The sequence below is a fragment of the Acartia tonsa genome, chromosome 8, assembly GCF_053477335.1.
Source record: "Acartia tonsa isolate MP-2025a chromosome 8, ASM5347733v1, whole genome shotgun sequence".
NCBI classification, from domain to species: domain Eukaryota; kingdom Metazoa; phylum Arthropoda; class Copepoda; order Calanoida; family Acartiidae; genus Acartia; species Acartia tonsa.
Genome location: NC_137267.1, coordinates 31913168 through 31925169, shown reverse-complemented (window position 1 = coordinate 31925169; position 12002 = coordinate 31913168).

The window sequence follows — 12002 nt, the reverse complement described above, 5'->3', positions numbered from 1 at the left end:
TATAAAAATGAAAACAATAAAACAATCACTTATAAGAGATGAGATATAACTAAAATCAAATAAATTTGACAACAAACACATATGATATTAAGAAAAATAAGATTAAAGAAAGGGTTTTGTTTTCCCATCCAAAAAACAAGGACAATCAGGTCAATGAGTAGCGGAACAATAACAAGAAAATACCTAAAATCTAGAATAGTTTGAGACTTCATTATACTCACAGTATTATGCCTTTATATCATGGGAATCATACTTTGCATCCTAAATTAAAAAATGAGAAATGAATCTAAAAAAAAACATGTTTTAAAATGACTGGATAGTTCTTTCATGCCTAAATTTACGATGAATGCTATACGTTCCTCCATAACTAAGGACGGACACAGCCTAATGTCGAGTAGCCCCAATTTGAAAATAAATACAATAGTCATCTTTAATTGCGTGTGCGAATACAGATAGAGATATGTTTTAGTAAAAATAATCCTTATACTAAAGTAACAAGATGTTTGTCTGTCTGTGTGTCTGTCTGTCTGTCTGTGTGTACCGAAGGATCTCGCTAACCGCTGAACCGATTGGGTTCTCCTTAACAGGGTAGATTCTCATATGTCCCGGGAAGGTTTATAACTATTTTGGGGGAGGGTACCACCACCCTCCCTAGAGAAATTAAATTTTTTAAAAATTTACCAATTTTAGAAAGAGAGTTCAACGAAAAATAAACATCAAACGTAAATTTTTTTTAACTTTTTCTTTTAAAATCTAAAATAAGAAATTGAATTATCAAATTCGACTCTCTCCTCCTCAAGTGCCCCTAGAGGCCTCTAGGGGCGTAGCCGCTAGTTGATAATAAAGAAAATGCGTAGATACTGCAAAGCAATATAACACATTAACAGATTTTGGAAGGTACTGTAAAGTCTAATCATTAAATACTTGACTGCAAAAATACTTCAAAGTCTAGTCTATATGTAGGTACTGTCGAGTATAGACTATGTAGATACTGTTGAATCTTACTCTAGTGTCTAGACTGTGTAGATATTGTAGAGTCTAGACTATGTAGATACTGCAGAGTCTAGACTGTTGAGTTTATGCTGTGAAGTAAATCAAGACTTTGTGGACTGAACAAATACTTGAGAGTCTATTGAATATACTGTAGAGTATAGACTGTGCAGATATTGTAAATCATTTTTTTAAAATTCAGTTGATTAACCCCCCCCCCCCCCCCCCCACACACACACAAACATACACACACGTCCCTGGATAAACTGATGTACTAACAAATACAAATAAGAAAGAAGCTGCGCTAGTAAAAATCAAAATTTTCTGAATGACTGAATTTGTTTTGTTTTTTTAATCTTTTATCTTTAAAACTTTTCTGTCTTTGTATAACAGCCTTTGTCTAGGCAAATTTAAAAGGGACATTTGATTAGCGATTGTAGTTAACAAATGTAATGTAAAATCAGCGTTTTCCTCCACTTCATTTCAATGCTTATATTTATAGGATATAACATAAATGTAGTTTAAAATCTTAAACATTTGTACTTCATTTATTCATATTAAAAAAAATCTTTAGTAAATAAAAAGAGGGTATGCAAATTAGTAGTACCAACACTATTGAATGAAAAAACACCAGATATCGTCATTAAATTAAGTTAGGGGGCACCGTAGCTCTGTGGTAACGCACTGAGTCACGGTGATGAAAATTTGAGTTCAAACCCACTCGTGTTGCAATCACAACATGTTGTCTCAAATTCTATAATGTGGATTCACGCAACCTCCCCCAGTTACATTGGAAGGGAGATTGTTAGGTAGTTTGGATGCCTAATAATCAAGTGTTTAATACCAACACATCCCTTAATCCCAGGCTCCTCTCAGGAGAGTGTCATTCATTACGGTGACTTAATCTGGGACACCTGCCATACTCAAAATCGGCGAGGGTGAGGTAATAATGAGGAGCTCTCATGAGACATCAGGTCAAGTTATACTTGAATGTGGAGCTTAAACTGGCCCTGGTGGCTATACAAAAGTGTCTCAAAATACTCCAGGAGTCTTAGATCCAAACTCTAAGAAACTATGGCTAAACAAAAAAAAAATTAAATTAAGTTAACTTCATATCTTAATCCGCCAAAAAATAACAAGTACTAACGTATAATGACCTATGGACGAAACTGATCATAGAGCATCTGTGCTATTCATTAAAAAGCAAAAAGTGGAACTAATCTAAAAACTCCCTTTTTAAGAATTAAAGCATATATTATCTAAGGAGGGAGTAAATTTACATACTGTAAGTCTGAATTGATTTTTATTTTAAGCAAATTAAAGTTATCATATGTCTTTTGTTGTCTTCGTAATGCTTTTGTAAGCGTAGCAACAATAAAGCTATTGGAAAGTACGTTCTTTTTAAACAAGTCACTTAATCGGTTGATTTAAAAGCGAAGCTTTTCTATAATAATGGTTGGTCCGTCCTTTCGTCCGTCCATTGACGGATAGCCCTCAACGTTAATTTATGCATGTTATCAATGTCATAACAATATTTGATACAGTATAATCATCCTATCTGAACTTTGAAATAATTATTCTTAGGACAACAAGGTACAATGATATAAGCAGAATCCTGTATAAAAAAATTATAGCCAATTCATATGCAATGTTCTGAGACTATACCAGTGTAAATGTTCGTTTGTCCTACTATCTAAATCTAGAGCTTCGCTTTTATGGATGTTAAAAGCACATTATCATTTTTGTTTAATTGTCATATTTGCAAACAAAGGCCATTTTAGAGATCATAGAAAAACAAACGACTAAAGTATTTGTTATTTACATACATAATTATTATAAATTTCCTCTCTATTCAAATGTAAAATTTAAATATTACAATTAAATTTATGAAAGTTGGTGTAACCCCTTCAAATGTTAAGTGGACACTTCAATACCCCAACCCCCCTGACATTTTATCAATTCGGATACAAAACTATAAAACGTTTACAGTTAGGGAGTTGAATCCATTTTTATAGAAGCAGAAATATAATCTATGATTATGGTTTGGACCCTCTAAAACTGTAATCTACCCTTCCACTTTCCCCTCTCTTGTTGAAGATATCTTCAACGCCGATACGATTTTTGAAATATAAGATTCCACTTTTGTCTCTCTTGTTGAAGATATCTTCACCAAGAGAGGCAAAAGTGGAATCTTAAATTTCAAAAATCGTATCGGCGTTGAAGATATCTTCACCAAGAGAGGGGGAAGTGGAATCTTACATTTCAAAAATCGTATCGGCGTTGAAGATATCTTCACCAAGAGAAGGGAAAGTAGAATCTTACATTTCAAAAATCTTATCGGCGTTGAAGATATCTTCACCAAGAGAGGGGAAAGTGGAAAGGTAGATTACAGTTTTAGAGGGTCCAAACCATAATCATAGATTATATTTCTGCTTCTATAAAAATGGATTCAACTCCCTAACTGGTTTAGGTATGTTGTTATTATGTCAACATAAGACTGTAGTTATACAGGGAAGGAGGGGACATTGGGCTGTTTATTACATTAGTTTCCAAAGTTTTATATTAACGTTTTTTATTCCTTTGCTTAACAATTTTGGAGACTCTTATCAAATTTTGATTAGTTGGTTGATGAAATTGAGTGTCCAAACGTTTTCATTACTAATTGCCATCTACAGATGTTATAATTTTGTGTAATATCATTGGGGATATCAATTTATCGGCCATTGTCTTATCCCTTTAGATCCCTGGTAGTTACAATAAACAATGTCATTGGAAATATTTTAAATCGAGAATAAGTCAGCCATGAACACTGAGTTTGATTAAATAGAATCTTTTAACAAAACACAAAGTGTCGATAAAATGTCAAACACTTGCATGTTAATCTATTAGAAAATTGTCGACATAATTGAAGATGTCGATACTTTTTCAGCCATGCCCATTTTTACATTTCAAGCATTAAGTCTATAGTAAGCATCCAATTTTGACAACACTAAAATAATAACATCAAATAAAGCCTCCCCCCCTCTCTTTATTTCTATTATGTTGTTTTTTTAAAAATCGGAGGGGGGAGGGTGAATGGTCCAAAAGGGGCTTGCTAGGAAATCACCAGAAAGTTTACAAATGTTACTTCCTATTACATTTCCTTCTCACCCCTAAAGGCATTTTTCAGGGAAGCACGGCTTGGTTTTCCATTCAATTATTGGTAAAACGATCAAAAACATCCCTGTTAAGCTTTCGAGGATAGTGTTGACAAAAAGTTAATGGTTTAAGTCGACACACCACGATGAAATATAATAAACCTCCAGAAATGTTTATCGATATTATAGTTCATAAATGTTGACATAGTTTACTTAATTTTGATATTACTTGTTAAACTTATGTTAATATCATGACAGCAATTAGTTTTACTGAGAAATTTCTTAAGACCTAAGTAAAATTTGCACTATTTTTGGATACAATGGAGATAATGAAGCTTGTTGATTCTAATAGAAATATAATAGTTATTTCTCGCATCGTATTATAAACGGCTTTCCGCGGACATAGAATGTACAATTATGAGATTAAAACTAGTTTTTTTAGCCCCGAGATGCCGAAGGCACGGGCTAAAAAAACTAGTTTTAATCTTATGATTGTACATTTTTATATTCGTAGAAAGCTGGATAGAATACGATGCTAGACATAGTTTTTTCGTATAAATGAGAACCGGTTTCTATCCACCGGATTCGAATGAATACGAGAAAATATTTTATTTACCTCCTTCTCTACCCCTGGTTAGGTTTAGATAATTTTTCCTTCCACAATAATTCATGTTAATATGAATGAATGAATAATATGTGCATTAGTGGCGAGGCAATAAAATCACAACCTAAAGTAAACTAAATTAAATTTCGAAAACACAGTAAAATGACATTTTTGGTAAAATGATTCATTGAACTTTGACTGGTTTTTGGTTCAAGAAGAAACGTAGGAGTCCCAAACGCCAGAGTCGAGTGGGACAAACGTCGGACAAGAATATTGCCTAACGAAAACGCTGGATGTTCATTATTTTAATTCTATGACAGAAAATCTTCAAATTTTTTGCTAAGAAATCTTCTAAATATTTGCTGAAAACGTTTTATAATAATATTCTACAACCCTTTATTTCTCTATATAATTTAACAGCTACCGACAGCAATGATAAGACATGGGATGAAGATAATTTGTTGTCCATTTTCCTATCCCTGGACCTCTTACTTAATAAATTGTGTAATATTAGATGAACAAAACCACCCTAATTTGTTTTCAATTGCGTACATCCTCAAATAAACTTCCATGAAAATATCCTAAAATTGGAATATTTTGGTTTTATGAAAGTTTAGAAAGTTATTGGGTATATATAAACCGATAAGTAATATTTTCACCAAAAGATCTTCTACACCCCCTCTTACCCGCGGGAAGCTCCGACCTTACCAAACTTAACCTAACCTCACCTTACAAATAAACGCTGCATTACTAATCACTTTTTGAAAATATAAAATTACAGATTTATTAATTAGATTTATTTCCTTAGGTGTTCAATATAAATGAATTTTGGATTTCAGGCCATAATTCAACTGTCATATTATATGAATGAAATATCCTTTCATAACAAATAGTATACACTCAACAACCAATAATGTTGTCGGATAGTCCCTACACTATGTTCCTATTGTGTAAATTAAGGGATTGTTCACTTAGACTTTCTCTATATATTTTAATAGAAATAGAAAGGCGGTAATACACAATTAAAACCAAATACTTTATACTTATTCAAATATGGAAATTTTAATGGGAAATAAATTGGTTGAAACTATAGAAAATCCGGAATGTTTGTTTTCTAACAGTTCCACCCATTTCCTTGAACAGCTATTTTAATCGAATTGAATCAATTCATATTTTTTCTTATTTTCGATTTTCTTTATTGCCCATGTTTTTGTTTATAGAGGACATATCTTATTATATGAAGTAGTTAGAGTCTCCTATGGTGGTCTTAAGCTGTTTTCTTGCCCCCTTGCAAAGCTTCTCCAGGCTAAGGGTCCAGCCGCTAGCGTTTATAAAAATATAGATTTTTTCTACAAAAATTATCAAAATTGTTAAAAATTGGGCCTTAAATAGGCATGTACTAGGCAGCTGTCTTTAAGATCCTAATTGGCCTTTGTTATTTTTTTTATTTAAATTTAATACAGCTGCTTTTACATTCTTCTTTTATAGTAGCGAAACTACTCTTTAATGATTGCACTTGTTTATAACTTGTAATAATATTTGCAAAATCTTGTCATTCAAGTTTGGTACTGGTGGTCTTAAAGCAATAAGCAAAAAATGGCTTTCTCATTGTTTTGGACGGATCTTTATAGATTTATAAATATAACTTGCTTTAAATCAAAAAAGCTTTAAAATGTCAAAATAAATAAAAACCTTTAAAAAATATATCGAAAGTTTAACCTTGTTATGAATTTTAAAATATTTAGAAAAATTAAACAACTTTAATACAATAAAAATATATTTTTTGCCATGATAAAAACATCTTTTGTTTGCTTAATAATATAACCATCTCACCCGCTAATGCATTAATACACATTATACTCATTACTTAGACAAACATAGCTTTTTCACAAATATGTTGGTTTTTTTATGGGGGGGGGGGGCATATAGTGTTGAAAAAGCAGGAATCAAAGGGAAGTTGATTAAAATTAAATGGAAATATACAGACAAGCATTAAATGATTAAAATAAATAAAAACTCTATTCGCTGGTTCAACCCCAAGAACAAACCACAACCTTTGGTTGTATCAATATATCATCTAATTAGATTGTGGTTTGAGGAAACCTTTGAAAGTTTGAGTTAACCCCAACGCATTAGATTATTTGTTATTAAACAATTTTTTGATAAATAATTTTAAAACAATGATGACTGAAAAAATGAACTATAGAGCAGTTTCATAAAAAACATTAAACTAAAAAAAATCACGAAACCTTGTAAAATTTATACGTGAAAATTTAGGAATCGATCTAGCACCTCATTAAGCAAATCTTAATGAAACTTCGTGACTGACGGACAGACGGACGGACATTTCGAATTATAGAGTAGCTTCGCTACTAAAAACAATGGCTGATAAATTAATGTAAATCCCTTGTGAAGATACCCAAAATTACCCCTTCTGTTGTAGACTTCAATTAGTGGTTGAAACGTTTGGACACTCAACTTAATGAACCATCCAATCAAAAAGACTCTAAAGTTGTTAAGCGAACAAATAAGAAAACCTTATTATAAAACTTTAGGGAATAGTATAATAAACAGCCCAATGTCCCCTCCATCACTGGTTTTTAATAATGTATCTTCTACAGCCGTAAATATAAGTATCAACCCAATATTATTGGTTTAAAGTGAATTCCTGTCAATGTATGTATAAAAATTAAGTCAATCTATAGCAATTTTTGTTAATTAAAATTTTATCTACTATTACTTTTTAAGACTTTGCCATTCTAATTTTTTTTTTAATGCTGATAGCTTAGTTAGTTAGTGTCTTTGCATATATTCAATTTAGTTGGGGGCAGTGGCGTGCACAGCATTTCACCAAGGGGGTGTAAAAACCATAAAGGGGTGATAAAAGAAAAAAAACATTTTCAATTATAAATTTCAATAGGGTGTCGACAACCCCAACCGTACGTCATTGTTTGGGAGTCAACACAAATAAACTTTAAATAACTTTTGTTTGACTTTAAAACTATTATATTTACTTTACCAAATTAAATACATATCAATATGTTAACTACATCAAATTTTACATTTATAAAGCATATAATCTAAAGAGATTAAGTAATCTATTAAGTTGTTCTAAAATATAAATACTTGAAATCTTACCCTTGTGCTATATACAATCACAATTTTCAAAAATGTTTATTTCTACTAAATCAACATGTATGATTATCAGTTTAGTTAGGACTAATTCTCACGAAAATTAAAATTACAATCACGTAAACACTTTAAATATAATAAAAACTGTTTTTGCTTAGATTCGAACAGTTCACTTCCAGTAACATACTGAAGATTAAATCAGTGATTTATTAAATGAGTGAGTAGTATAGAGATGATACGCACCTAATGCAAAATGCATATTTTAATTCTAGCAGTTTAAAAATTTTAAAAATGTTAATATTTTCATTTAATTTGTTTATGTTTGAGATAAACAGTTTATACTTCTAAGGGATGCCAAAATAATATTTTAATATCAGAGGGTGGTAAGGAAGTATACCGGTCTTACAAATATTATAGCAAATAAAAATTCGGAGGGGGGTGGTTGTAATTATTTACATAAGTATGGCGCTTAGATATGATCGTAGGCCTAGACTCCCCCAAAAAATAGCCAAGGGCCTGCCCATGATGCATTAAAAATAATTAGATCGAATAATTGGGTTCCGAACCCATATTCGAAAAAAAAGTATTATCTAACTTTTTGAAATCAAGAATTTAAAAACTTAAATCTGTTTTAAATTATTCAATTAATATGAATGATGTCATTTTAAATGCAAAGCTTTTGCATTATTAAGTTTTTCCTTCTAGCCTAAAGTTTGTCAGTTTGTGTGTAATACTAATAAGACTTTTGTTTTGGAATAAATATAATAAGGATTTTTTTCTGGAATTGCTTTCTTAGGGGAGAGTACTAACTGCCTCCCCCCCCCCCCCCCCCCTATATAATAATGTATTAATGAGAAACAAGGGGAAAGAAGATTTTATCTTAATAATGATGATTAGAGTGGGGATACAGCACATGTAGAAAAGAAATATTGAATATAACTTTGTGATAAACAAAAATTATAGTTTTTGTTTATGATGAATTATTTTCGTTGTTGGTAAAGCTTAAGTAGTTTAAGAAAGCTTTAGTAGTATGAAATGAAAAATGTTTTTTGTCTAAAATATTCTTTTTGACAGGTTCAGGTTAGGAGGCCAACAAATACCCCTCTTACACGCCCCGTGAGTGTGTGTGTTAGGGGTATCCATTCCCTTAAGAACACATTATCCTTCTTGGGAGGTGTATGTGTGTGTGTGTTTCTTAAATATAGCAAAAATATTTCAGTATTGAAGGAATTCATGAACATCTTAATTATTTACATAAATGTTAAATTAAAATCATAAAGATTTTCATAAATATCAAATTAATGTTCTCTCTATTTACCCTCTAATATTTTAGGCTAAACGAGACAAAATTTTGTACATTTTGACTTGAAGGAATTGACCTATCAATGAATTTATTGGATTTTTTTAATTCGAACCTAATACATTATCTTAATTAAGTTAAATTGTGTAGTTATTGTTAAAAAAAATGTTATTGGGCAAACCCTAATTGCTTGATAAGTAAAGTGTTTAAATTTCCTATTTTCTGATTATTGTTTAAACACTCCAAGATCAATATCTGTTATTGGGAAGAAACTTTGTTTCACAATAATGGAATGGAGAGCTTGGGAGAGGGCTATTATAGTTAAATTAATCTACAAGCCTTTCTTCATATGCTGAAGAAGCTTGTAAAAGTTTATGGAAAAAATCATCTAATTATCTTGTAACAAGGATGACAACATCCATAAAAGCGAAGCACTGAAACGGTAGGACAAACGGACATAAACGCTTGTATAGTGTCTGAACTGAATAATCAGAATATAGAAGTATTAGAGTCGAAGGAAAATTATAAGTAAATTTGTTGAAAAACTGCTTGATACAGGATAATGTTTATGGATATACTTACATTTTTAGGACTTGATTATAGAGTTGCTTCGCTTATAATATTGTTCTTTGTTGTTCCAGGAATCAATATACAAAAAATCAGATCAAACGGATAATTAGATCACAAAAAAATTTGTTGTAAAAAAGTAGAAAATCAACATGTTTAAAATGGACGTACGGACATTCTGGTAATGATTATAGAGTTGCTACACTTTCTAAATCGTACCTAACTACTACAGGAATCATCATGCAAAGTTTGAAATCGATAGGACAATTCTAACATGCCTAAATTAACAAATAAAAGCTATCTATCTCGGACGGACGTACGGACGGACGGACGGACGGACGGACCAACCCTAATTATAGAAAAGCTTCGCTTTTAAAAATTATTAGTATCTTTCAGAAGATTGCAAAAGAATGAAACTTTAAGTTACAGATAAATAAAATTAAGTAAAATTAGACAGCCCTCTCAGAAGTAAAGTTATGAAAACAAGTATATCAATTTAGAACAATTTTAGAGTGATCATATGCTTTTAAGAAAGCATATTAGTTTTAGCTTTTATATTAGTAAGCATAATTTTTTATAATATTTGCATATAAATAATTATACTATCACTTACTCATAAGAAAGCATATTAGTTTATGTTTTCAAAGTAGTAAGTATTATTTCTATACCTGTTATATGAGTAATATTTAACTATACTAAAAGAGTCAGTTCTTTAAATGCTAAGCATTAAGTGTTTTTAATCCTGAAGTTCTGGTTTTTTTTTAAAGTATTACTATGATATTTATGCTATTACTTTGAGTTGGCTTGTTTAATATTTAAAAGATTCATTATTATGACAAAATTTATTATTTCTTCTAGATATTAGGAAACAAAATCATTTTATCTAAAAGTAAATTATTCTTTAAAAAAAAGATTTATTTTACCTCTAATATTGTAAAATTAAAGGCAAGGCCATTAAAAATTTTAATTGTAGTAATTTTATCCTTTTATTTATTTGATAAGAAACATTTTAGAAGCGTTGCTAATATATGTATATACAGGATATGTACGTACGTCCTTCGGTTCTAGCCCAAAGTGTGATCGATATTTAATCAGATTAAAAGCCATTCAAGAAACTTTCTCATATTTAGTCTTATGTTGATAAAATAACAGCACAAAAATTGTACAGAAATACCAAATATGAAACCATATGTAAGATAATTAGATAAACAAATGAACATAGGATAATTAAATATAACTTTGCCATTACTTAATTATATACATACTAGCGGCTTCGCCCCTAGCCTCTAGGGGCTTTGCCCCAAGAGGTTTGATCAAACCAATTTTTCGTATTTTAGATTTGAAATGAAAATATAAAAAAATTGGTTTTTTTTGGGGGGGGGATTTTTTTTTTTTTTTTGGGGGGGGGGTAGTCGACCCCACTTTTTAAATTTTAGTTTTAAAAAGAAAATTTTTTAAATTTTTTTGGGGGGGTATTTTTCATTTTTGGGGGGGTTAGGGGTGTCCCACCCCCCAAGAAAATAGTTATAAACCTTCCCGGGAACTATGAGAAGCTACCCTGTAAAGGAGAACCCGATCGGTTCAGCGGTTAGCGAGATCCTTCGCTACAAACAAACAGACAGACATCGTTCTACTTTGTATTATAGATACACTAGCGGCTGCGTCCCTAGTATCTAGGGATATTAGAAGGGACACGAAAGTGAAGAAAAATAACGTAAAACTTTACAACGACTTTTTTTATAAAAATTAAACAGCCTAAAACCACCCTGGGATCTATAAGAAGCTTCACACTAAAGGAGAACCATATCGGTTCAGCGGTTAGCGAGATCCTTCGCTACAGAAAAAAAAAGCTTACTGCTTTATATAATAGGATAGGATATATACAATTTGCCAAAATTAGTTATTCTTTATTATGTAAGAACAAAGCTTCTCTGTAATAGTGACAATATTCTGTACTTGTGTTTGTCCTTGCTTTCTATGAACAGTATTGTCCTTGTTCATCAATATTTCAACATTTTAACACAAGCAAAACATGATAACAAATAAATTAATTAAAATCTTAGAATAACTATACCTCCCCTCTCCTCAGGTTACAAATTAGTTTTCATTTGCATTATATTAGATTTAAAAGGATTGCTATCCGCATTTTTGTGTAGTATTTAAAAAAGTATAGGTACTTTCTAAAAAAGTATACAATTTTGTATATTTGAAGTTTTCAGATATAAGCTCTTTATAGTGCCCATAACAAATTTACGAAATACAATATAAATTA